The 27,806-nt window shown below is 44.1% G+C and overlaps 1 long non-coding RNA gene across 1 annotated transcript; it reads left to right on the top strand.

Annotated features, from left to right (window-relative positions):
- The first annotated feature begins 83 nt into the window (after positions 1-83).
- On the top strand, positions 84-23,574 carry LOC129644096 (uncharacterized). Its single transcript, XR_008710738.1, has 4 exons — positions 84-191; positions 2,604-2,759; positions 19,510-19,629; positions 23,332-23,574. It is a non-coding gene; the product is annotated as an uncharacterized LOC129644096 (long non-coding RNA).
- Positions 23,575-27,806: the final 4,232 nt, after the last annotated feature.

Below are 27,806 nucleotides of genomic sequence, written 5' to 3' on the forward strand. Positions count from 1 at the left end.
CGGATCCGCCCAAAGGCTCCGGGATCAGCCGGTCATTGGTCAGCCCGGGCCGGGGGCGGGGCCTCACGCGGCAAGGTAGGCCGGGGGCGGGGCCTCATATTTGTAAGGCAAAGGTGACTCGGCCCGAGAAAGAACGCGGGGCAGGCCGGGGGCGGGGCTTGGAACCGGGAACCAGATCCGCGATTGGAAAAGTAAGAAGCCGGCGGCGGAGGACTGTACAACTCAGTTCTAACAGCTCGGGGGAGGAGTCGGGGCGGGCGAGAGTCCTGCCGGCTCGTGCGCTGCCTCCCTATTGGCTGAGACGGAGCAGGCGAGAGTCGGGGCGGGGGGGGCTGTCACCCGACCGCGAGGTTACTCTCGGTCGCAGGCGCGCCGGGGTTACTGGGGCATGTAACGGGAGGGCGCGAATTCCTGCGGCGGCCTCGCGAGCGCCCCCTAACGGCGCCGCGGCTGTTCTTGAACCGTTAGACACGCCGCCTTCCCTACCAGACCTAGAGGACCACCCCGGCGCCCTCAGCACTCTCTACCTGCTCCTTTGATTTCCTGTAACTTCCTGTATTAAAACGTTGCCTTCCTCCGAGAGGCGATGAAATTAAGCTACGCTGATTTAACCGTTAGGCTTTTCATTAAAAATTAAACTAGTTTGTCACTAAGTAATACAGGTTCAAGATCAAAGTGCAAAGAGGAAAGAAATTGGAGACAAAAGTCCTTTCGTCCCACCTTGCTTCGCATTCTTACTTCCAGTGTTCAGACCAGACTAACAAAAATGTGCTAGGGCCTGTGCTGGGCTCTGAGCCCAAAGCTATGGAGGGGAGATGGTGCACGGACATATAAGGTGTTAATGACCGTGTAATTAATTGCAAGGGAAGGCAAGCGCTCTGAAGGAAAAGAAGAATGTTCTGTGATGTGAGAATATGTAACAAACACCAAGTTTTTAGTGATCACTGGAATTCGTGGAGCATTCTTGCACAAGTGCAGCTTATACTTCTATAGCACTTTGCACTTTATGCAACACAAATAGTCATATTATTTCACCTAATTGATTATGGAATCGGTTATTTACAGACAGAGGCTTGGAGAAATTAAGCAACCTGCTAAGATCCTTCCCCAGTAAGTGGCAGAGACAGAATGGAAACCTAGGTGTGTTAAAATTCACCTCTCTCCTCTTCAGGGGAAGACAAAATAAAAGAAAAAAAAAAATCGGAGAAGTCAAGAATAATATAATTTCCCCCTTAGAGGGACTTCTCTGGTGGTCCAGTGTCTAAGACGCTGCCCTCCCAGTGCATAGGACCCAGGTTCCATCCCCAGTCAGGGAGGTAGATCCTGGCTGCCACAACTAAAAGGTCCCATGTGTCCCAACGAGAATGAAAGATCCTGCGAGCAAAAAAGACCTAGTGCAGTCAAAAAAATCTGAAACATATGCACAGCTGAGTCTGGGTGTATTCCTTCCTGTCCTTCAGAGGTTGTCTCCTTTGGTACTTATCAATCCCATGCCTATTTTTATACTTTATACAATGTATATATCCAGAATCGATTGTAATATAGTTTTGCATGCTTTTAAACTTTATAATTACAGCAGAATGTATCATTTTGAAACTTGTTTTTATGATTAACATCTTTATTGAGGCAGATTCATATTTTTATAGGTAGCTGTAATACAGTCATTTTAATTGTGATTTAACATTGCCTTGTATGATTGTGCCACTTTTTCATGATCAAGTTGAGGAACACTTGGATTGTTTCCTATTGATGTATTTCTTTTATTACAAATATTGCTGCTGTGGACATTCTCCTTTAAGCAACAGTGAAAATTTCTCTCGGACTGTAACTCCAAAGTTTTTTTTTTTAATTAACTGAGATTTATTGCTCAGTGGTAAAGAATCTGCCTGCTAATGCAGGAGATGCAGGTTTGATCCTGGGCTGGGAAGATATCCTGGAGAAGGAGATGACAATGCATTCCAGTATTCTTGCCTGGGACATCCCATGGACAGAGGAACCTGGTGTGCTACAGTCCATGGGATCACATAAGAGTTGGACACAACTCAGCAACTAAACCACAACTACTGTAGGAAACATGTTGCTATCCAGTATGCACACGTGTTCATACACTACATAACATATACGTGTAGTACTCACACTATATGCACACATCACACACTGCCATGCTATGTATATGTTCTCTGATACTTTCTGTTCTAATTCATTAAAAAAATAATCAGGATCCACTAACTTGATATCACTACTTGCTAGTAGTTCATGATTCTCAGTGTTAGAAACACCCCTCTAGGGTTTATAACCAGGAGAGGAATCATGAGTGGTAACGTTTGCTCACCTTCAATTTTACTAGACTTTGCCTAATTGAAGTGTTTGGCTAAATGTTAAGACCCTTAAAACCTTTGATTTTCTGAATACGTAAAAGATATTTGTTAAAGCATCCAGTCAGCTAGACCCTGTATAAAAACAGAAGTCAGTTTCTTCCTTATATCCAACTCAGTAATATGTCTGCCCCTTCTCACACCTCTGGTGTTACAAGGCAAGGGGTGGTGTGGCGGGAGGCTGTGTCTCCTTTGACACAACAGGTGCCTGTTTACCTTCCCCCTCAGGTAATTGATTGGCTGCATTCCCTTCATTCTTCCTACTGTTCCAAGGAAGCACCTGTTCCTCCAGTTACATTGGCTGATGAGCTGCTGATTGGGAGAAGATTGGGATTCTATGACCTCTTACTTTATAATTAAGCACATTCATGGGAGGCTTCGTACGTAAGTCAGGTTCTGTGCTGATCCCTTGATGCAAAGATGGCTGAGACAGCCCCTGCCCACAGGAAGTTCTGTGTCACGACATGGAAAGATAATTAGAAACCAGAGTGGAAGTGTTTGTGTAGAAATAAGCAATGTATTAGTGAAATCCCTCATTTCTTATGACTGCTTTTCCCTGCGCCACACCCCCCACCCCTTCCCTTTTCTTTTTTTTTTTTAAATCAATTTCAGTATTTCCTTCTACTCCCTTCCCTCTGGCTTCTTGACCTCTATTTTCTATTACTATTTGCAAGGCTTCCCATCTTAAGTTAGTTAGCCGCTCAGGCTCAGTCGTGTCTGACTCTTTGCGACCCTATGGACCACATACAGCCTGCCAGGCTTCTCTGTCCATGGGATTCTCCAGGCAAGAGTACTGGTGGTGGTTTAGTCGCTAAGTCGTGTCCGACTCTTGCGACCCCGTGGACTGTAGCCCGCCAGGCCCCTCTATCCATGGAATTCTCCAGGCAAGACTACTGGAGTGGGTTGCCATTTCCTCCTCCAGGGGATAGTCTCAACACAGGGATCAAACCGGGGTCTCTCACATTGCAGGCAGATTCTTCCTCTGAGCTACCAGGGAAGCCCTCCCACCTTAAAACACTCTCCTTTTCCCTGAGGTGTCTACCCTCTTTTCCTTTCCCTCCCTACCTACTTGTGGAGAACCTGTATTTTTGGAGTTCACTCAATATCCAGGTATGGATTTACAACCTCTCAACCCTTGGCAGTAAGCTTGGGACCCTGTAACTAGTTATGGCTGACGGACTGTGTGCAGAAATGAAGTGTCATTTCCTGGTCAGGGAGGTGAAGGATCAGGATGACTCCGAAATTTCTCTCTTTTGATAGTAACACATATGGAGGACAAGTGTTCCAAGATGGAAGAAGCCACGCAACCTGCTTCTTGCTCAACGTTTAGATTGAATGAAAAATAAATATCTGTAAAGCCCGAAGATTTAAAGTTATTGCTTTAACTTGCCTGGACTAATACATGGAACTAATACACCAGTCTTTATCCTCATTAGAACTTGGTGTTCTTTTATGAAACTATTCACTCAAAGACCCACTATTCCTTAGTAGTTATGTGTACATTCCCCCTGAAGCCGAGCTGGACCTTGTGGGGCTCCCGGGCATGGTGTGGCAGCCTTTCTGTCCCCCATTTCTTTTTTTAAACATAATTTTATTTATTTTCAGTTGTGCAGGGTCTTTGTTGCTTTCAGGACTTTTCTCTAGTTGTGGCAAGCAGGGGCTACTCTCCAGTTGCAGTGTGCGTGCTTCTCATTGCGGTGGCTTCTTTTGCTGTGGAGCACAGGCTATAGGGCACATGGGCTCAATAGTTGGTTGCTCCCGGGCTCTAGAGCACAGGTTCAAGAATTGTGGCACACGGGCTTAGTTGCTCTGCGGTATGTGGGATCCTGCTGGATCAGGGATCGAATCCAAGGTCTTCCGCAGTGGCAGGCAGATTCTTTCCCACTGAGCCACCAGAGAAGCTCTGTCCCCCATCTCTTGGAGGCAAGACTCTAACCTCCATGACCTTCCCTGAGTTCCAAAAGGTGGATTCAAACAGTTTCTTGATTGAGGAAGAAGCAACTAAGGAAACCACCTGAGGCCAGATCAAAGGGGTCAGAGAAACTCATCAAGATTAGGAGACCCACCACCTGAGGTGAGATTAAGGGAGTGAAGGCCCTGCTCACATTCTAATCTTATCAGACACCCCACCTTTGATCCACTTTCATAAAAAGCCTCCTCAACTTCTCTGGAGTTGAGACACATGGTTTTTCAAGGCAGAACCCCAGTGTATCTCCCTTTGCCTGACAAACAATAAAGCTATCCTTTTCTATTTCACCCAGAACTCTGCCTCCAGGATTGATTTGGCACCAATGTACAGAGAGGCTGAGCTTCTCTGTCTCATATTTTTTATTTATTTATTTTTAAATTTTTTTTATTTTTTGGCCTTGCCATACATCATGTGTAATCTCAGAATCCTGACCAGGGATTGAACCCATGGCCTTGGCAGTGAAAGCTCAGAGTCCTAACCATTTTACTGCTTGGGAATTCCCTGTCTCATATTCTTCCCTCCCCACCCCCCCCACCCCCCGCCAACAGCATTCTTGATTTCATGGATGAACTCTGTTATATTAACCTTCTGAGAACATGAATTAGGGATTTGGGGGGATTTTTAAAATTGTTTATATTTCTTCTTTTGTTCTCAGTATTTTTCCTTTTCCCTTTGAGTTTTTGCTTTCAGTTTATCTCTTTTAGGTCTTTTAGGGCTTCCCTTGTGGCTCAGCTGGTAAGGAATCTGCCTGCAATGCGGAAGACCTGAATTCGATTTCTGGATTGGAAAGATCCCCTGGAGAAGGGAAAGGCCACCCACTCCAGTATTCTGGCCTGGAGAATTCCAAGGACTGTATAGTCCATGGGGTCTAAAAGAGTCGGACAGGACTGAGTGACTTTCACTTTCTTTCACTTTATTTGTTTTAAGATGCTGGTCATCCTTTCATATACAAACAAGGCATTACAAAGTTGTTTGGATGCATGGGCTGTGACTAGGGCTTGTTGCCTGGTGAATTTCCCTGAAATTGATCAGGCTGGGAGTTCCCCTTTTGACTGAGAAACTTCAGAATGTCAGTAGGTGGAGGGTTTATTCTCTAGGATTATTCAGCCTCTTCTGAGAGGAACTTGGGTATGGCATAAGCCCTCTTGGAGGAGGTTGTCATTAACCCCACCATAGAGCTGCCAGAACTTACACAGGACTGGGACATAGACTCTTGGAGGGTACAAACAGAACCTTGTGCACCAGCACCCAAGAGAAAGGAGCAGTGACCCCACAAGAGACTGACCCAGAATGGCCTGTGAGTGTCCAGAAGTCTCCAGTGGAGGTGTGGGTCGGTGGTGGCCTGCTGCAGGGTTGGCACTGAGTGTAGCAGTATATGCATGGGATCTTTTGAAGGAGATCACCATTATCTTCATTAGCTCCACCATAGTTTGGCCCCAGGTAAATAGCAGGGAGGGAACACAGCTCCACCCATCAATAGAAACTTAGATTAAAGATTTACTGAGCATGGCTCCGCCCATCAGAACAAGACCCAGTTTCCCCCTCAGTCAGTCTCTCCCATCAGGAAGCTTCATAAGCCTCTTATCCTTCTCCATCAGAGGGTAAACAGACTGAAAACCACAGTCAGAGAGAACTAACCAATATAGTCACATGGACCACAGCCTTATCTAACTCAATGAAACTATGAGTCATGCTGTGTAGGGCCACCCAAGATGGATGGGTCATGGCGGAGAGTTCTGACAAAATGTGATCTGCTGGAGAAGGGAATGGCAAACCACTTCAGTATTCTTGCCTTGAGAACCCCATGAACAGTATGAAAAGGCAAAAAGATAGGACACTGAAAGATGAACTCTCCAGGTCTGTAGGTGCCCAATATGCTACTGGAGATCCGTGGAGAAATAACTCCAGAAAGAATGAAGAGATGGAGCCAAAACAAAAACAACACCCAGTTGTGGATGTGACTGGTGATGGAAGCAAGGTCTTATGCTGTAAAGAGCAGTATTGCATAGGAACCTGGAATGTCAGGTCCATGAATCAAGGCAAATTGGAAGTGGTCAAACAGGAGCTGGCAAGAGTGAATGTTGCTATTTTAGGAATCAGTGAACTAAATGGACTGGAATGGGTGAATTTAACTGAGATGACCATTATATCTACTACTGTGGGCAAGAATCCCTTAGAAGAAATGGAGTAGCCATCATAGTCAACAAGAGTCTGAAATGCAGTACTTGGATGCAATCTCAAAAACGACAGAATGATCTCTGTTCATTTCCAAGGCAAACCATTCAATATCACAGTAATTAAAGACTATGCCCTGACCAGTAATGCTGAAGAAGCTGAAGTTGGACAGTTGTATGAAGACCTACAAGACCTTTTTAGAACTAACATCCAAAAAAGATGTCCTTTTCATTATGGGGGACTGGAATCAAAGGTAGGAAGTCAAGAAACACCTGGAGTAACAGGCAGATTTGGCCTTGGAGTACAGAATGAAGCAGGGCAAAGGCTAACAGAGTTTTGCCAAGAGGACACACTGGTCATAGCAAACACCCTCTTCCAGCAACACAAGAGAAGACCCTACACAAGGACATCACTGGATGGTCAACACCGAAATCAGACATTCTTTGCAGCTAAAGATGAAGAAGCTGTATACAGTCTGAGAAAACAAGACCAGGAGCTGACTGTGGCTCAGATCATGAACTGCTTGTTGCCAAATTCAGACTTAAATTGAAGAAAGTAGGGAAAACCAGTAGACCATTCAGGTATGACCTAAATCAAATCCCTTATGATTATGCAGTGGAAGTGAGAAATAGATTTAAGGGACTAGATCTGATAGACAGAGTGCCTGATGAACTATGGATGGAGGTTCGTGACATTGTACAGGAGACAGGGATCAAGACTATCCCCAAGAAAAAGAAATGCAAAAAAGCAAAATGGCTGTCTGAAGAGGCCTTACAAATAGCTGTGAAAAGAAAAGAAGCAAAAAGCAAAGGAGAAAAGAAAGATATACCCATTTGAATGCAGAGTTCCAAAGAATAGCAAGGAGAGATAAGAAAGTCTTCCTCAGTGATCAGTGCAAAGAAATAGAGGAAAACAATAGAATGGGAAAGACTAGAGAGCTCTTCAAGAAAATTAGAGATACCAAGGGAACATTACATGCAAAGATGGGCTCAATAAAGGACAGAAATGGTATGGACCTAACAGAAGCAGAAGATATTAAGAAGAGATGGCAAGAATACACAGAACTATACAAAAAAGATCTTCATGACCCAGATAATCACAATGGTGTGATAACTCACCTAGAGCCAGACATCCTGGAATGTGAAGTCAAGTGGGCCTTAGGAAGCATCACTACGAACAGAGCTAATGAAGGTGATGGAATTCCAGCTGAGCTATTTCAAATCCTAAAAGATGATGCGGTGAAAGTGCTGTATGCAATATACCAGCAAATTTGGAAAACTCAACAGTGGCCACAGAACTGCAAAAGGTCAGTTTTCATTCCAATCCCTAAGAAAGGCAATGCCAAAGAATGCTCAGACTACCGTAAAACTGCACTCATTTCACACACTAGTAAAGTAATTCTCAAAATTCTCTAAGCCAGACTTCAACAGCACGTGAACTGTGAACTTCCAGATGTTCAAGCTGGTTTTCGAAAAGGCAGAGGAACCAGAGATCAAATTGCCAACATCTGCTGGATCATGGAAAAAGGAAGAGAGTTCCAGAAAAACATCTATTTTTGCTTTATTGACTATGCCTTTGACTGTGTGGATCACAATAAATTGGAAAATTCTTAAAGAGATGGGAATATCAGACCACTTCACCTGCCTCTTGAGAAACCTGCATGCAGGTCAGGAAGCAACAGTTAGAACTGGACATGAAACAATAGACTGGTTCCAAATAGGAAAAGGAGGACGTCAAGGCTGTATATTGTCACCCTGCTTATTTAACTTATATGCAGAGTACATCATGAGAAACGCTGGGCTGGATGAAGCACAAGATGGAATCAAGATTGCTGGGAGAAATATCAATAACTTCAGATATGCAGATGACACCACCCTTATGGCAGAAAGTGAAGAAGAACTAAAGAGCCTCTTGATGAAAATGAAAGAGGAGAGTGAAAAAGTTGGCTTAAAGATCAACATTCAGAAAACTAAGATCATGGCATCCAGTCTCATCATTTATGGCAAATAGATCGGGAAACAGTGGCTGACTTTATTTTTTTGGGCTCCAAAATCACTGCAGATGGTGACTGCAGCCATGAAATTAAAAGACACTTACTCCTTGGCAGGAAAGTTATGACCAACCTAGACAGCATATTAAAAATCAGAGACATTACTTTGCCAACAAACTTCTGTCTAGTCAAGGCTATGGTTTCTCCAGTAGTCATGTGCATGTGATGTTTGGACTATAAAGAAAGCTGAGCGCCGAAGAATTGATGCTTTTGAACTGTGGTGTTGGAGAAGACTCTTGAGAGTCCTTTGGACTGCAAGGAGATCCAACCAGTCCATCCTAAAGGAGATCAGTCCTGAGTGTTCATTAGAAGGACTGATGTTGAAGCTGAAACTCCAATACTTTGGTCACCTGATGTGAAGAGCTGACTTATTGGAAATACCCTGATGCTGGGAAAGGCTGAAGGCAGGAGAAGAAGGGGACGGCAGAGGATGAGATAGTTGGATGGCATCGTTGACTCCATGGACATGAGTTTGAGTAAACTCCGTGATTTGGTGATGGACAGGGAGGCCTGGTGTGCTGCAGTCCATGGGGTCTCAGAGTCAGACACAAATGAGTGACTGAACTGAACTGAACTGAGAGGAAGCTGCTAGTCTCCTGCCTGGAGGATGTACATCCAGTTTTTGGGTCCACATCTCTCCCTTATTCCGTGCAGTAGTGTTAGTTGCTCAGTCGTGTCTGACTCCTTGCGACTCCATGGACTGCAGCACACCAGGCGCCTCTGTCCATGGGATTTTCCAGGCAAGAATACTTTGTTCCTTGCAATGCCTAATGTTTTTAGGTCTGGAGTTTTTCCTGTCCATTTTCTGGGTGAATATAATTCTCTGTCTGGTAGTGGTGGGGTTGGGTACTTACCTGGCCTTGGTGGTGGGGAGGGGGCTTGAGGGTCCAACTTTTTGTTTCTTTTTTTGGCTGTACCTCTGGCATACGGGGTCTTAGCTCCCTGACCAGGTTTTGAACCCATGCCCTCTGAGGTGGAAGCATGGAGTCTTAACTGTTGAGGGGTCCAACTTTTTGGAGTCTAGGCTTTCAGGCCAGTCCTCCCCTTTGGGCTCCTGGTCAGCTGCCTCCCCTGGGTTGTGTCGTCACTACTCCCCCATCTTCTTTCCATTTTCCAAAACTGAATTTAAATGTTTCATCTGCTTTTCTTCTATTCACTTTGTTCCTATAGATTTATACCTTCCTTCGAAGGAAATGGCAACCCACTCCAGTATTCTTGCCTGGAAAATCCCATGGATGGAGGAGCATAGCAGGCTCCATGGGGTTGCAAAGAGTCAGATATGACTGAGCAACTTCACTTCACTTCACTTTTACTATGTTTTAGTGGGATTTTAGGCACAAGAGGCAAGTTAATCTGCCATCCTTATGAGAAAATTTCCTCTTTTCTTAAAATTTTTTTTTCTTTTTAAAAAATAATTATTTATTAGCTTTAAAATTTTTGGCTGTACTGGGTCTCTCTCTAGTTTCAGCAAGGGAGGGCTTCTCTTCCTTGATGTGCTCAGGCTTCTCATTGCGGTGACTTCTCTTATTATGGAGCACGGGCTCTAGTCTCGGGCTCAGTAGTTGTGACTCTTGGGCTCTAGAGCACAGGCTCAGTAGTTATGGTGCTCAGAATTAGTTGCCTCATAACATGTGGAATCTTTCCAGGTGAGGGACTGAGCCTGCATTGGCTGGCAGATTGTTATCCACTGCACCACCGGGGAAGTCCCCTCTTTGTTTTAAAAGTATTCTTCTAATGGTCTACTTAGAAAAATTACTTTTAGGGAATTCTGTGGTGGTCCACTGGTTAGGACTCTGTGCTCTCACTGCCAAGGGGCCAGGGTTCAATCCTTGGTTGGAGAACTAAGATCCCACATCCCATAAGCTGATGACCAAAAACAAACAAAAAAACTTTTAGATAATCTATTTTTTGGAAGACTTTTATGTCTTTAAAGAATATACTTAAGCGTCTGTATTAGTCTGGGTTCTGCTGAGAAACAGAGCTAATGTGTATATATATATATACACACATACATACATACAGTTAACCCTTGAACAACAGATGTTTGAACTGTGTGGGTTCATGGCTATACAGATTTTGTTTTACTATATACATACTGTGGTGCCACACGATCCACAGTTGGTTGAACTAGTAGATGCAGAATCACCAATAGGGAACATCGACTATATAGTTACACACAGATTTTCAACCGCCTAAGAGGTTGGATGCCTCTAACCCCCATGTTGTTCAAGGGTCAACTATATATTATATATATTAAAGCACTGGCCCTCGTGAATATGGAGGTTGAGAAGTCCCAATATTCATACTTGGTAAACTGGAAGCCCAGGAGAGAAAATAGTTGAGTTCCAGTTTAATTCTGAAGGCCCAACAACCAGGCAAGCCGATGGAGTGATTTTTATTAATAGTCTAAGTCCCAGTCCAAAGGCAGGGGACCAATGTTTTTGCTCAAAGGCAGGCAGAGAACAAATTCTCCCTTACTCAACCTTTTATTCTGTTCAGGCCTTCAAAGGATTGGATGAAGCCCACTCACTTTGGGGAGGGTGATCTGCTTTTCTCAGTCTTAATATTCCAACAGTTATCTCATCCAGATAAACTCTTCAGACACACAACCAGAATATAATGTTTAGCCAACTATCTAGGCCCACATGGTAATTGACACATAAAATTGAACATCACGGGTCTACCCCCTGTCAACTTGTACTCTTTTGCATCTCCTGAAGCCATTCTTATTCTCCAAATAAAAATAACAACAAGGTCATCATTCCACCAAACATGATACAATCATCCTGTGTGCAACTGAAAATGCAACCAACCCCTTCCCCAGAAGAAGAAGTAAAGTCCTTGAGTGATGTTTGCTCTTCTCCTTGATCTCTCTTTTGGAAGGAAAGTTATGACCAACCTAGATAGCATATTCAAAAGCAGAGACATTACTTTGCCAACAAAGGTCCATCTAGTCAAAGCTATGGTTTTTCCTGTGGTCACGTATGGATGTGAGAGTTGGATTGTGAAGAAGGCTGAGCGCCAAAGAATTGATGCTTTTGAACTGTGGTGTTGGAGAAGACTCTTGAGAGTCCCTTGAACTGCAAGGAGATCCAACCAGTCCATTCTGAAGGAGATCAGCCCTCGGATTTCTTTGGAAGGAATGATGCTAAAGCTGAAACTCCAGTACTTTGGCCACCTCATGCAAAGAGTTGACTCATTGGAAAAGACTCTGATGCTGGGAGGGATTGGGGGCAGGAGGAGAAGGGGACGACAGAGGATGAGATGGCTGGATGGCATCACTGACTCGATGGACGTGAGTCTGAGTGAACTCTGGGAGTTGGTGACGGGCAGGGAGGCCTGGTGTGCTGTGATTCATGGGGTCGTGAAGAGTCAGACACGACTGAGCGACTGAATTGAACTGAACTGAACTTGGTCTGTCTTAACTTAATTGAAAGTGAAAGTGAAGGTGAAAGTCATTCAGTCATATCTGACTCTTTGCGACTGTATGGTCCATGGAATTCTCCAGGCCAGAATACTGGAGTGGATTGCTGTTCCTTTCTCCAGGGGATCTTCCCAACCCAGGGATCAAACCCAGGTTTCCCACATTGCAGGTGGATTCTTTACCAGCTGAGCCACCAGAGAAGCCCCTTAATTTAAATAGTATGATGTAAAATTAAAAACATATCTGGGAATTCCCTGGTTATGACTCCACACTTTCACTGACAAGGACCCAGTTTCCATCCCTGATTGTGGAATCAAGATCCCACAAGCAGCATGGCATGGCAAAACAAACAAACAAACAACCCTAACCTCTCCCCCCCAAAAAAACCCAGAACACATAACTTGAATGAAAGAAAATCAATGTATATTATGGTACATGAAAAGGAATAAGGGGGAAAAAACCCAACGATTTTATATATATACGAAAGTAAAAATGAAAGTGTTAGTAGCTTCAGTTCAGTTCAGTCGCTCAGTCGTGTCCGACTCTTCCCGACCCTATGAATCGCAGCACGCCAGGCCTCCCTGTCCATCACCAACTCCTGGAGTTCACCCAGACTCACGTCCATCAAGTCAGTGATGCCATCCAGCCATCTCATCCTCTGTCGTCCCCTTCTCCTCCTGCCCCCAATCCCTCCCAGCATCAGAGTCTTTTCCAATGAGTCAATTCTTCGCATGAAGTGGCCAAAGTACTGGAGTTTCAGCTTTAGCATCATTCCTTCCAAAGAAATCCGAGGGCTGATCTCCTTCAGAATGGACTGGTTGGATCTCCTTGCAGTCCAAGGGACTCTCAAGAGTCTTCTCCAACACCACAGTTCAAAAGCATCAATTCTTTGGCGCTCAGCCTTCTTCACAATCCAACTCTCACATCCATACATGACCACAGGAAAAACCATAGCCTTGACTAGATGAACCTTTGTTGGCAAAGTAATGTCTCTGCTTTTGAATATGCTATCTAGGTTGGTCATAACTTTCCTTCCAAGGAGTAAGCGTCTTTTAATTTCATGGCTGCAATCACCATCTGCAGTGATTTTGGAGCCCCCCAAAATGATGTCTGACACTGTTTCCACTGTTTCCCCATCTATTTCCCATGAAGTGATGGGACTGGATGCCGTGATCTTTGTTTTCTGAATGTTGAGCTTTAAGCCAACTTTTTCACTCCCCACTTTCACTTTCATCAAGAGGCTTTTTAGTAGTGTCCAACTCTTTGTGACCATGTGGACTGTAACCCACCATGCTCCTCTGTCCATGAGATTCTCCAGGCAAAAATACTGGAGTAGGTTGCCATTCCCTTCTCCAGGCCATATTCCCCACCCAGGGATCAAACCCAGGTCTCCTGCATTGCAGGTGGATTCTTTACCATTTGAGCCAGGAGGGAAACCTTGAAACCATATATGTGTGTATGTGTGTTTTACATAACAAAATGAGAAGGAATACTTATGATAATTACAGTGTTTATATAACTGGTCACATGGTCATAGCTGGTAATTATCATTAGCTTCTAGTTGCGGTGGGCTGGCTTAGGTGCCCCACAGCATGTGGGATCTTAGTTCCCCGACCAGGGATTGAACTCATATCTCCTGGTTTGGAAGTTGGACTCTTAACCACTGGGCCACCAGGGAAGTCCCTATTACTCATTCTATTGATATAATTCCTTTGCAAGCACCTCAGTTGGTTCTTTTCTCGGTGGAGTGACTTGAACCTTCATTCCTGAGAGGTCTGAGTCATTAATGGTCCTGCCTGGATTGGACTGCCAGTTTTCACTGACCTTTATCCCAGGGCATGTTAAGGGGAAGAGAAGCCCTAAGGGCTCTTTGGCATGGTTGGCTTATTCTCCCTTATGCCCAGTGTGGAGAAGCAGTCCAATTTCCCCTTGGAAGTCAGGGTCACTCAGCCCAGCATGCACAGTAACCCCTTTCTTTGAGTCTCTCATGCCTCTAAATCAACAGGCAAAGTGGCCGGGCAGCAGTCTTAACTTGCAGTTCAATGGAATCATTGTTATGTCTCCTGGTGGAAGCATCCCTTCCTCTGAACTAAGACCTCCAGGCCAGCAGAGCATAAGGACATGGGGACAGGAAGAAAAAATTTCACTTGTGTGTTCTAGGGTTAGTAGTGATCACCTATTTCTACTCCTTGATACCTGGACCCATGAATCTTGGCTATGGGAGGAATAGCACTGTATGTTAGATGCTGATTTAGAGTATACACAGCCTTCTAGAGAAACTTGCCCCAGCCCTGCAAGGTATGACCAGTGTAGGGGAGAAAAATTTGCCACCCTAAAATGTCTCTTTGGTATGTGGATTATCTTGAGCTGAAAATAAGGCATGAAAAACTCAGGAAGAACCTTTGACCTTCTTCCTAACTGCCTAAAAGAATTCAGACAGAGGTCTTGTTCCTAGAATAGACCTATTACCAGAGATATCTGCAAAGGATATAGGTTGAGTGGGGCGGGGGGTAGGGAAGCTCCAGGCAGGACCTAAGATCAGGGTCTGCTTTGTGTCCAGTGTATCTCCATATCCCAGCAAACATTTGTTAACCAAACACCTGCTTTTTTTAAAATATGTTTTTCTTTATGATTTTTGGCTGTGCTGGGTCTTCCTTGCTGTGCAGACTTTCTCTAGTTGCAGTGCTCAGGCTTCTCATTGCAGTGGCTTCTCTTCAGGCTCTAGGGTGAGAGGGCTTCAGTAGTTGCGGTTCCTGGGCTCCAGAGCACAGGCTCAATAGTTGTGATGCAGCGGCCTCGTTGCTGTGTGGCATGTGGGATCTTGCTGGATCAGGGACCGAACCCATTGGCAGGCAGATTCTTTACCACTGAGCCACCAGGGAAGCCCACCAAACACTTTTTTATCTCCATATGTATTGCCTTCCTCCCCTTTGAGATTCCAAAACCATTTTCCCATCATTTTCTCTCTTTTTTTTAGGTTTTTTTTTTTTTTTTTTTTTTTTTTTCTGATGTGGACCATTTTTATAGTCTTTATTGAATTTGTTACAATACTGTTTCTGTTTTACGTTTGAGTATTTTGTCCCTGAGGCCTGTGGAATCTTAGCTCTTTGACCAGGGATTGAGCCCAAACTCCCTGCATTGGAAGGTAAATTCTTAACCACTGGACTGCCAGGGAAGTCTCCCTGCCATTCTCTTTTGTCTTTAGCTGAAGATGCTATTAAAGATTAAGATTTTGTCCTTTTTGTTGCTCAGTTTTCCTGGGTCTCTCCTATGTAGACAAGTTACTAACTTTCATTTGATTTTCTCCTGTTATTCTGTCTCACATCAATTTAATTTTTAGACCAGCCAGAGGAATCTAGAATGGTAGAGGACAATTTCTTCCTCCTCAAAAACACTGTGGGAGAGGGAAATTTCCTCTTCCTCCTCTTAGTTCTTTTTGGTTGACAAATTTAAATGGCATAAGGCAGATGAACAGGAGAAAATAAAATTTATTATGTGGCGTGAGGAATCCACATAAGCATGAAGAAGTCCAAAGACAGCAAGGGAAGACAGAGAATATATATTATCCTTACACTTTCCTGGCAGTCCAATGGTTAAGAGTCTGCCTGCCAATGCAGGGGACACGGATTCAATCCCAGGTTCAGGAAGATTCCATGTGCCTTGGAACAACTAAGCTGCAATTATTGAAGCATAAGAGAAGCCATCACAGTAAGAAGCCTGAGTACCTCAAAGAAAAATAACCCCTACTTGCTGCAACTGGAAAAAGCCTGGAAGCAATGAGGAAGACCCAACTGGGCCAAAAAAAAAAAAAAAAGAGAGAGAGAGAATATGTATTATCTTGGACTAAGGAGAAGGAGCCCTGGAGAAGGAAATGGCGATTCACTCCAGTATTCGTTCCTGGAAAATTCCATGGACAGAGGAGCCTGGCAGGCTACAGTCCATGGGGTCACAAAGAGTCAGCCACGACTGAGCACATCAGTACAGTAAGGAGAAGGAGGTAGGAGCATGATATTTCAGAAGAATGTAAGGTAATTCACAGAACGATTAAAAAGAGTTAATATTCGGTAAATAAATCCAAAGACAATGATAGGACTTTGATCAAGTGGGCCTTGCTAGGTTCCTCCCTGCCCACCACACCTAATTTACACTTTGCTATAGTTACCTATGCTGATAACTCCTTCCTGGGACAGGCAATTAGTGGGGATGTTGTTCAAAGGTTCTTTCTGAGTCTTTCAGGCCTCGCCTATTTTCCGGCTCAAAGTAATCTGCATGCCAGCATGGCACATCTTGGGGTGGCCTGTCCTGAACCCTGTCATCATGGTAACTGAGTCTTCAGAAGTCCACAAAAGCTATCAAGCCAGCTGCTTCAGGGTGGTGAGGAACATGATGCAACCAGTGAATTCCATGAACAGGGACTCGTTGCTGCACTTCTTTTACTGTGAAGTGAGTTCCTGGATGTTCCTGGAAGCTTGGCCACTCTGTATACCGGTGTCGAATCAAATCCTGGAGACAGTGTTTTGTATGAAGTAGAAAAGGATATTCTTATTGCTTGGCATCACTGACTCAATGGACATGTGTTTGAGCAAACTCTGGGAGATGGTGAAGGATAGGGAAGCCTGGTGTGCTGCAATTGATAGGGTTGCAAAGAGTCAGACATGACTGAGTGATTGAACAACAAAATTGCTTTGCTGGGCAAAGAGAGACACAGTGGGGTTCTGCCTTGGAAAAACTGTGTCTCAACTCCAGAGAGGGCTTCCCTGGTGGCTCAGCAGGAAAAAAAAAATCTACCTGCAATGCTGGAGACCCAAGTTCGGTCCCTGGGTCAGGAAGATCCCCTGGAGAAGGGAATGACAACCCACTCCAGTGTTCTTGCCTGGAGAATCCCATAGACAGAGAAGCCTGGTGGGCTACAATCCATAGCTAAGCTAAAAAAGCTAAGTCACTTCAGTCGTGTCCGACTCTGTGCGACCCCATAGACGGCAGCCCACCAGGCTTCCCCGTCCCTGGGATTCTCCAGGCAAGAACACTGGAATGGGTTGCCATTTCCTTCTCCAATGCATGAAAGTGAAAAGTGAAAGGGAAGTTGCTCAGTCGTGTCCAACTCTTCACAACCCCATGGACTGCAGCCTACCAGGCTCCTCTGTCCATGGGATTTGCCAGGCAAGAGTACTGGAGTGGGGTGCCATCGCCTTCTCCGATACAATCCATAGGGAGTCAGACAAAACTGAAGGGACTACGTGCTAATGTATGCAACTCCAGAGAACTTGATGAGGCTTTTTATAACAGTAGGTCAAAGGTGGGGTCTCTGACAAGATTAGAGTGTGAGCAGGGCTTATACTCACTTTATCTCATTTTAGGTAATCCATCTCCTAATGAACTTCTCTGTTCCCTTTAATCTGCCCTCAGGTGATTTCTTGGTTGCTCCTCCCTTGATTAGCAACTGTTTGAGTCCATCCCTTGGAACCCAGGGAAGGTTATAATGGCTGAAGTCTCGCCTACAAGAAATGGGGGACAGAAAGTCTTCCATGTTTAGGAACCCCACAGAGCCCCACTAGGTTTCACTAAGAAGCAATGTCATCCATCCATGATGCTGGATAAGGTGTTCTGTAAGTCCACAGATGGTAGGTTGACAGAAACTTTGCATGTGGGGAAGTGAAGTCATATCTGAAGTGTCTAAATGCAGAAAGAACAAAATGCTGGCTTTCCATGATGGAAGTGAAATAGAGAAGAGGGCAGGGCACAACCTTTAAAAGAATGATGTCCCATTGAGGTCATGACACAAACTGATTAGAATCATCCTGGTGTCTCAAACAATAGAGAATCTGCCTGCAATGAGGAAGACCTGGGTTCCATTCCTGGGTAAGGAAGATCCCCTGGAGAAGGGCATGACAACCCACTCCAGTATTCTTGCCTGGAGAATCCCCATGGACAAAGGATCCTGGCAGGCTACAGTCCATGGAGGTGGAAACAGTCTGACACAACTGAGCGACTAACACTCACTTTCTACAGGTCCAAGATGGCTGAAGATTTGATGTTCATTAGAGCTTGAGCCTCATTTACACTCACTGTAATACATCAGCATCTAAATGACACACCCACAGGCACCACGGTAGTTCCCAGGGTAACCATAAAAGGCCAAAAGTGGGCAGTGGCCCAATACCTGGAAATCTCTGTCCCTTCTCCAAAATAGTTGGAATAATCCTCCCACTCATTAGTCTATGAAATTGTTGTTAATTATTGTTCAGTCACTAAGTCGTGTCTGACTTTGTGACCCCATAGATTGCAGCACGCCAACCTCCTATGTCCTCTACTATCTCCTAGAGTTTGCTCAGACTCACATCCATTGAGTCGGTGATGCTATCTAACTATCTGATCCTATGCCACCTCCTTTGCATTTTGCCTTCAATCTTTCCCAGCATCATGGTCTTTTCCAGTGAATCGGCTCTTTACATCAGGTGGCCAAAGTACTGGAGCTTCAGCTTCAGCATCAGTCCTTCCAATGAATATTCAGGATTGATTTCCTTTAGGATTGACTGGTTTGATCCCCTTGCAGTCCAAGGGACTCTCAAGAGACTTCTCCAGCACAATTCGAAAGCACCTGCATTTCTACAAATGACCCACTTTAATTTCTTTTTATGGCTGAGTAATATTCTGTTGTGTGTGTGCACCACATCTTCATCCATTCCTCTGTTGATGGGCATTTAGGTTGTTTCCATGTCCTGGTTATTGTAAACAGTGCTGCAATGAACACTGGGATACATGTCTCTAATCTGTTTTTTAATCTTGGTGACTAATTAAAAAGTTTTAAAAGTGCTCTGTAGGCCAATACTGAAAAATGAAAGTGTTAGTCGCTCAGTTGTGCCTGACTCTGCGATAACAAGGGCTGTAGCCCTCCAGTCTCCCCAGTCCATGGAATTCTCCAGGAAAGAATACTGGAGTGGGTTGCCCTTCCCTTCTCCAGGGGATCTTCCTTACCCAGGGGTCAAACCTGGATCTCCTGCATTCCAGGTAGATTCTTTATCATTTGATACACCAAGAAGCCAATACTAGACAAAGCAAATCAAACACATGTGTTGGCTAGGTTTGGCATATTTTCTTTCAGCAGCCTTATCCTCTCTGATCAGTTCACCTGTGTAATGAGAGGCAGAGGATGGTGGTACAGCCTGACTTAGGATTCTTAGCTATCTGGCTCTTTCTGGGGAATGGGCCATGGGGGGTGTATCAGAAACCTGTTTGCTTGAGGAGCCTCCCCCAAGGAGAGAACTTGACCAAAGGCAAGGAGGAACCTGTTCTGATATGCTCAGTTCAGTGACAAAATCTCTGGGTCAGCACTGATGCAAGACTCCCCACACTGGACTGTGACTCCTGTGAGGGCAAGGGCTATGTCATTTGTTTACACTGTGCAATCAGAGCTTAGCGGAGCCTGGCACGCAGTAGATAGTAAGTGTTGACTGACTGACTGACAGCATTCTTATTACTGCCCAGTGCATGTCACTCAAGTCGTTTTTCACATCAGCCCTGATCAGTTCCTATCTGGATCCACGAGACTGTGTGTAAACAATGCAAGAACCACGTCACTGTAAACTCTGCAAGACACTGGAGTGCCGACATGCTGCCCTGGTACTTCCTAAAACAGGTAACCAAAAAGCAAGAAGGGGGATTTCCCTGGGGGTCCAGAGGTTAAGACTCTGCGCTTCCATGGCAGAGGGCACAGGTTTGATTCCTGGTTGGGGAACTAAGCTCCCACAAGCCACAGGGCATGGCCTATATATATATATATATATATGTTATATATATATATGTTGTTCTTGTGTTCAGTCACCCAGTCTTGTCTGACTCTTCATGACCCCATTGGACTGCAGCATGCCAGGCCTCCCTGTCCCTTACCATCTCCCAGAGTTTGTCCAGGTTCATGCTCTTTGCATCGGTCATGTCATCCAGCCATCTCACTCTCTGACACCCTCTTCTCTTTCTGCCCATATACATATGTATATATATATATATATATATATATATATATAGGCTTCCTAGGTGGCGCTAGTGGTAAAGACCCTGCCTTCAGTGCAGGAGATAGAAGAGATATAGGTTTGATCCCTGGATTGGGAAGATCCTCTGGAGGAGAGCATGGCAACCCACTCCACTATTCTTGCTTGAAGGATCCCATGGACAGAGGAACCTGGCAGGCTACAGTCCATAGGTCGCAAAGAGTTGGACATGACTGAAGTGACTTAGCACATATTTGCTATATATATAATTTAATTTATTTATAATTTATATTTATCATTATGATATATTTATATTTTATAGAAACATTTTATTTTATAAATGTAAATATTATGAAATATATGTATTCATATAAATATATATTATATATTATATAATATATATATTCAAAGTTTAAAAAATTAAGCTCCTAAGTATCGTGCTCTAAGACGCCTTCTCTGAAACTTCAAACTCATTAAAATAAAAAAAAAAGGCAAGAAGGCAGCGTTTGCCTCTATGTTACTTACGGTGCAGTTTTAGCCTGTAAAGGGCTTCCGAGTAATAGCAGGAGCTCCCTTCCAGGAGATGGCACTGCTGGGTTGTTATAGTCCTCACAGCCTGGTGAGGAAGTTGTCGGGTCATAGAGTGTTTATGAATTGGAGAAGGAAATGGCAACCCACTCCAGTGTTCTTGCTTGGAGAATCCCAGGGATGGGGGAGCCTGTTGGGCTGCCGTCTCTGGGGTCGCACAGAGTCGGACATGACTGAAGCGACTTAGCAGCAGCAGCAGCAGAGTGTTTATGAACACGAGGATCCTGTGTAAGTGGGGAGAGGGTACAGGAAACAAAATTTGCCACCCTAGAGTGTATCTCTTTGGCATGAGGATTCTTTTAGGTTGGTTATTTGTAAGAAATAGAAGACTTAGGAAGTTATTCTTTTACTTTCTCTGGCTAAAAGAATTTTCTTTTTATTTGAAAAGATTTTGAATTTTATATTGGATCATAGCTGGTTAACAATGTTGTGATAGTTTCAGGTGTACAGTAGAGTGACTCAGTCATACATATACATGTATCCGTTCTCCCCCTAACTTCCTTCCTATCCAGGCTGCCACATGACATTGGGCAGAGTTCCCTGTGCTATACAGTAGATCCTTGTTCATTATGCATTTAAAAATATAGCAGTGTGTACATGTCAATCTCAAAGTCCCTAAGAGTTTAGATAAAGGTGGGAACTCCCTGGGGGTCCAGTAGCTAAGACTCTGTGCTTCTAATGCAGGGGGGCCTGGGTTTGATCCCTGGTCAGGGAGCTAGATTTCACATGCCACAACCAAGTGTTCCCATGCTATAATGAATATTGAGGATCTTGCAGGCTGCAACTAAGACCTGGCGTAGCCAAATAAATAAGATACCAAAAATAGAATCTGAATGAAGAGCTTGGTCCAGGAAGAGCACTCTTACCAGAGATGTCTACAGGGAAGAGGGGCTACGTGTCTGGTGGGGCCGAGATCAGTCCTCCCCGTGTCTCATTGTCTCTGAACAACCCAGCAAACATCTGTCTGGCAAGCATTTGTTAGTCCATATCCACATGAATTGCCTTCTTCTCCGCTGAAGTTCAAATTCCCCACCCCCTTTACTTTCAGATGGCATATGAGCCTCCGTTGCCTAACTTGGACCCCACATTCTTTTCAAAAATTTTTAAAAAATTAATTAATGAATTAATCTTTTTGGCTGTGCTGGGTCTTCATTGCTGTGCTCAGGCTTTTTCTAGTTGCAGCCATCCAGGGCTACTCTGTAATTGTGGTGTGCTGGTTTCTCATTGCGGTGGTTTCTCTTTTGCAGAGCACGGGCTCTTGGCACTTGGGCTCAGGAGTTGTGAGTAGTTGCAGCTTGAAGGCCCTAAAGTGTCGGCTTCATTCGTTATGGTGCAGTAGCTTAGTTGCTCCATAACGTGTGGAATCTTCCTGTACCAGGGGTCGAACTCGTGTCCCCTGTGTTGGCAAGCAAATTCTTATCCACTGGACCACCAGGGAAGTCCCTATCATGTCAATTTAATTCTGAGATCAGCCAGAAGAACCTAAAAGGGTAGAGGAAAGTTTTTTCCCTCCCCCAGGTAGAAAAGCCCAAGAAATATTTAAGGGGTCTTATTTATATCTACAGCTTGGAGAAATATAGGTTACATTTAGAGGTTGTGGCAGACACTGAAAGCTGCCAACCAAATCCTCTTCTTTCTGGGCACACACTCACAGTTAGATGTGAACTTGTGGTTGACTTCTAGCCAATGGAATGTGAATAGAACTTGTGTTTACCACACCTAGCCCTGGCCCATAGAAATCTCCCACTCTCTGATCCACTATGTTCTTTTCTTACAGTGGCCCTGGAAGTAATGTGTGGAAGATGGCAGGCCTTTGCTGTTCTGCTGACTTTTAAAAAATTTCTTGTTTTTGTTTTTAATATTTATTTATTTGGCTGCATTTCAGTTCCAGTTATCTATTGTTAAATAATGTGTGTGTGTACTCAATTGCTCAGTCGTGTCTGACTGTTTGTGACCCCATGGACTGTAGCCCTCCAGGCTCCTCTGTCCATGGAATTTTCCATGCAAGAATACGGGAGTGCATTGCCATTTCCTTCTCCAGGGGAGCTTTCCGACTCAGGGATCGAACCCAGGTCTCCTGAATTGCAGACAGATTCTTTACCATCTGAGCCACCAGGGAAGCCCTAAATAATGAAGTCACCCCAAATCTTAATGACAATACTTATTGTCATTATTTCCTTTTCTCTGGCGAATGGGATCTTGTTCCCCAACAAGGGATGGAAACTGTGCCCCTTCAGTGGAAACGAGGTGGAGTCCTAACCACTGGACCACCAGGGAAGTCTCTTATTAATATTTCTGTATTATCTCTCATGGTTCAGGACATTCACTGGGTTCAGCTAGGCGGCTGTCACTTGTGGGTTTCCTGTAGTTGCAGTCAGATGGGGGTGGAGTCATCTTGTGAGCGCTTCCTCACTCAAACCTGGTGTTGAGATTAATGTTGACAGCTGTAAGCTCAGTGGGTTAAGCCAGCACATCCACATGGCCTGGGCTTCCCCACAGCATGGCATGTGGGTTCCAAGAGTGAGTGTCCCGTGGGTACGAGGATGGGGCCTAGGTTCAATTCTTGGCAGGGAAACTATTACTAAGATCCTGCAAGCCACACAGTATGGCCAAAACACAAACAGATGAAAAACAATCCCCCCCCACAAAATCCCCACAAAGCAAAAAAACTAAAAATAAAGCACTCCTGGGCATGTATCTGGAGAAATACATGGTTCGAAAGGGTACATACATCCCAGTGTTTACTGCAGTATTGTTTACAATAGCAGGGACGTGGAGGCAACCTAAATTTCCATCCATGGAAGAATGGATAAAGAAGATGAAGTACATATATACTATGGAATATACTCAGCTATGAAAAAGAACAAAACATTGTCACTTGCAGCAACATGGATGAACCTGGAGAGTACCATACTAAGTGAAACAAGTCAGATGGAGAAAGACTAAAACCGTATGATATCACCTATATCTAAGAAAAATTGTGAAATTGAAGTGATACAAATAAACTTATTTACAAAACAGACTCACACAGACTTACGGTTACTGGGGGGAAGGGTGAAGGGAAGGGATAGTTACGGAGTTTGGGATGGACATGTACACTCTGCTATATTTAAAATGAATTACCAAGAAGGACCTATTGAACAGTCCAGGGAATTGTGCTCAATATTACGTAACAACCTAAATGGGAAAAGAACTTAAAAAAGAATAGATACACATATGACTGAATCACTTTTATTGTACACCTGAAACTAACACAACATTGTTAATCAACTATACTCTAGTATAAAATAAAAATTAAAAAGATAAAAATAAAAGCTACTACAATTATTATTGTAGGAATTTCACACAATTTTCTTTCCATTACTAGAAAGTTCCTTGAGGGAACTGGGCCTTCGTATTGGTGTTGGGATATAGCTACACTTCTTTTTTAAAAGTGATTTTTCTACATGAAAGAAGTACATCAATAAAACAATCCTCTTTTAGTGTTCCTGAACAGTACGTGAATTGGAATTTTGGCAAGCATGGCTTCTATTTGACCATGGTCCAGATCCCCTGTATGTTGTGGAACTAGGAAGGAAGGAAGGTGAAGTCGCTCAGTCGTGTCCGACTCTTTGCGACCCCATGGACTGCAGTCTACCAGGATCCTCTGTCCATGGGATTTTCCAGGCAAGAATATTGGAGTGGGTTGCCATTTCCTTCTTCAGGAGATCTTCCCGACCCAGGGATTGAACCTGGGTCTCCCGCATTGTAGGCAGACACTTTACCATCTGAGCCACCAGTGGAACTAGGATTCTCCTTAATCCCAATATTTCCGTCTAGAAATACTTCCTGCAGGGAAGCGAAGCTCTGCAAGTGCTGCAGGGCACAGGGGAGACTTCAGCTTTAATCTGCGAGGGCCTGGCTAAGGTCGAGAGTGCTAAATTGGCCAACTCCATCCTTCATTCAGGGCCAAGGAGGAAATTGGAAAGTCTGATCTTGAATTCAAGTGGTTTGTTCAAAGGTTTGAGAGTAGAAAATTCTCAAAAAATTACTGAGCGGGTTTCCAGGTGATATACTTATTGTAGGTGAGCTTGCTGGCATTGCCTGTACCCTGAAGTCACCCTAATTTGTTATTGAAATTAAAAAGTGGAAGAAAGACTAGTATCAGGGCATTTGACAGAGGTATTATTCCTTAACTAGGCTCACAGCATTCGAAAGAGTCAGGGCCTCAGTTCAAGAATCCACTGAGGGCGTTTTTTTTCCAGCTGAAATAGGCATGGATTTGAAGGGAGAGTCACACCTAGGAGAGAGGCTCTTCCCATCTCAGTGACTACAGAGGCAAAAGACACTGAGGCCCAGGGTTGAAAACATCTGCCCTCTTTGCACCATGGAGGCTGGATTACCAGACAGAGCTCATCTACCAATGCAGTCTTGAGAGCCAGAAGCTTGGGTCTGCAGAGGGGAAATGGAAATGAAAATTTCTGCATAGGAGCGCCCCCACCCCTACATGCTAAGTACGGAATGCCCAAATGAACCCTTTTCAAGATGATTTCTTCTGATTGTGTAACATTGCATGTGTGATTTGCTGTCTCCTTGAGAGTTAGAAAACGAAAATGTCTCACTTGCGTGGCAAAATTGAAAAAGAGAAGACGGAACACGGTGTGCATCAGAGAGAGTCACCAACTTTTTGGCGAGTATTGAATTCCACAGGATGAGGAGACAGAATCATGGACAATTTGGTGACATGTTCTTTTTCCTTCTGCTCGTGTTTAGAGATGAAGTTATTGCTGTGTATTAAGGGCTTGAATGCTTAGTCACTGTCATGTCCAAATCTTGTGACCCCATAGGCTGTAGTCTTCCAGGCTCCTCTGTCCATGGAATTTTTCAGGCAAGAGTACAGTGGGTAGCCATTTTCTTTGCCAGGGCATCTTCCTGACCCAGGGATTGAACCCTTGTCTCCAGTGTCTCCTGCATTGGCAGGTTGATTCTTTACTCTATGAGCCATTGGGGAAGCTTTATTAAGGGCGTACTGAGTGCTGAATATATGCTGAATGCCTAGCATACATGATCCCATTTAATCATGGTCATAACAGGCCCTGACAATGACAGCTGTTTTTTAGCTGGTGATATTATTCCAGCTGTTTTTGAGGTAGGTGATATTATTCCCATTCTACACATGATGAAGCTCAGAGAGGTTAAAAAACTTTTCAAAAGTCACGAAGCTAAAAGCAGCTACTAAATGGTCTGAACTCACTGGAGAACTCATGTAGTCATTCATTTCTCAGGTTCTCACTGAGCTTAGTTCTTTTTTTCAAAATTATTCTATTGAAATAAAGTTGATATGCAATGTTGTGTTAATTTTTGCTGTACAGCACAGTGATTCAGTTATGTGTATATATTATTCTTTTTCAATTCTTTTCCATTACAGTTTATGACAGGATATTGAATATAGTTCCCTGAGCTATACAGTGGGACATTGTTGTTTATCCATTGAGCATTGTTCTTAATTGCAAGAAATAGAAACCAATTCTGGTAGATTGTAGCAGAAGAAGAATTTATTAAAGGGGTCCTGGAATGCTTTTAGAAGTACCAGGAGAGCTGGGGAGCTGGGTGTGGACACGTCACAGGAGGAGCAGTGGACACAGTGTGGCTGCCACTGCCCCTGCCATGTCCTGGTCACTTCACCTTGTGAGGCTCACCCACTGGGGCAGGCTGCTGGGTGCTGCTTGCAAGCCCCAGCTCCTCCTTCATCTTAGGGTGGCTACCACTGTCCCCAGAGGTTCTGTAGGGCCTGCTTCTTGGCATTACTGCTTCTGGATTCAAAATCTAGACAGTACCTCTGATGAATGGAGTGTGAGTATACAGTTTGCTCCAGAGCTGATAGATGGCTAAGAGACACGCTTCTTGTATGTGCATCAACTCTCCTGGGAGATGGGCTTTGTTCCCAAGACTCACAATGAGGAGCTCCCCAAATGTTGTAAAGATGTTCCGATGCTGGGCAGCTAGAGGAACACCTAAAGTTCCTCTTTACATTGACTGCATGAATGATGCAGCTAGAAGTGGTGGAGCATGCAAAGGTGAGTCCCAGAACCTGCCTGCAGACACCTCATTGACTCAGAATTCCCTTCCTTTCAAAGGGTGCATTTATGTGGCACCACAGTTTGCAAAGCCCTCTCTTCTCACTGTTTCCTTAGGTCATTCAGACAGACAACCGTGCAAGGTAGACAGAAGAAGTGAAGAAGTGAAGTCGCTCAGTCGTGTCCGACTCTTTGTGACCCCGTGGACTGTAGCCTGCCAGGCTCCTCTGTCCATGGGATTCTCCAGGCAAGAATACTGGAGTGGGTTGCCATTTCCTTCTCCAGAGGATCTTCCCAACCCAGGGACTGAACCTGCGTCTCCTGCATTTCAGGCAGACGCTTTATCCTCTGAGCCACCAGGGAAGGTAGACAAAACTGATATTCTATTTCATCCTTGAAGAAGCTAAGAAGTTAGATGATGAGCCCAAGGTCCCCCTGCTGGTGAGTGGCAGAGCGGAGACTTGGCCTGTCTGAGTCCAGGCCTGGTGTCAGCCGGAAGCAAATGATCACAAATATCATGCTGCATCAATTCCTAGGCATGTGGTTTTCCCCTGAAATTTTTTTTTTTTATGTGAACAAAACCAGCCTTCTTTATTTATTTTTAACTTTTCATCAGAGACATTTTCAATCATACACTAAAAGAAAATAACATAATAAGTTCCCATTACCCATCATTTCAATAATGATAACCTAAGGCCAATTTTGTTTCATCTATAATCCCCACTCACCCCCACCTCCACCTCTAGAATTTTATTTTATTTTAATTTTGTTTTCCAGAACTCCCCTGACCAGAGATTGAACTCATGCCACCTGAAGTGGAAGCATGAAGTCTTAACCACTGGGCAAGTCCTACCTCTCAGTGTTTTTTTTTTTTAAAAGCAAATAGGTTTCCCTAAAAAATGGAACTTTAAACTTAGTGACTACACATGTCACATGCCTGTTTCTCTTTTCATCGCCTCACGGAGACACCAGATATGGTATGGCACCACTTTATGCCAGTTTGAAGTAGCACAACAAAAGTATCAACAAAGTCTCATTTTAGATGCTGATTACAAATTATTTTTTTTAAATACCAGGAATTGTGTAATTATTAAAAATTAAATAATTTCAGAGTTGGTAGGCTAGTAAGTCTGTCATGTTTTTGTCACAACAGTTGCTTAACAGAAATGCCTACCTACCTTCAT

This window comes from Bubalus kerabau, chromosome 1 (assembly GCF_029407905.1).
Source record: "Bubalus kerabau isolate K-KA32 ecotype Philippines breed swamp buffalo chromosome 1, PCC_UOA_SB_1v2, whole genome shotgun sequence".
NCBI lineage: Eukaryota > Metazoa > Chordata > Mammalia > Artiodactyla > Bovidae > Bubalus > Bubalus kerabau.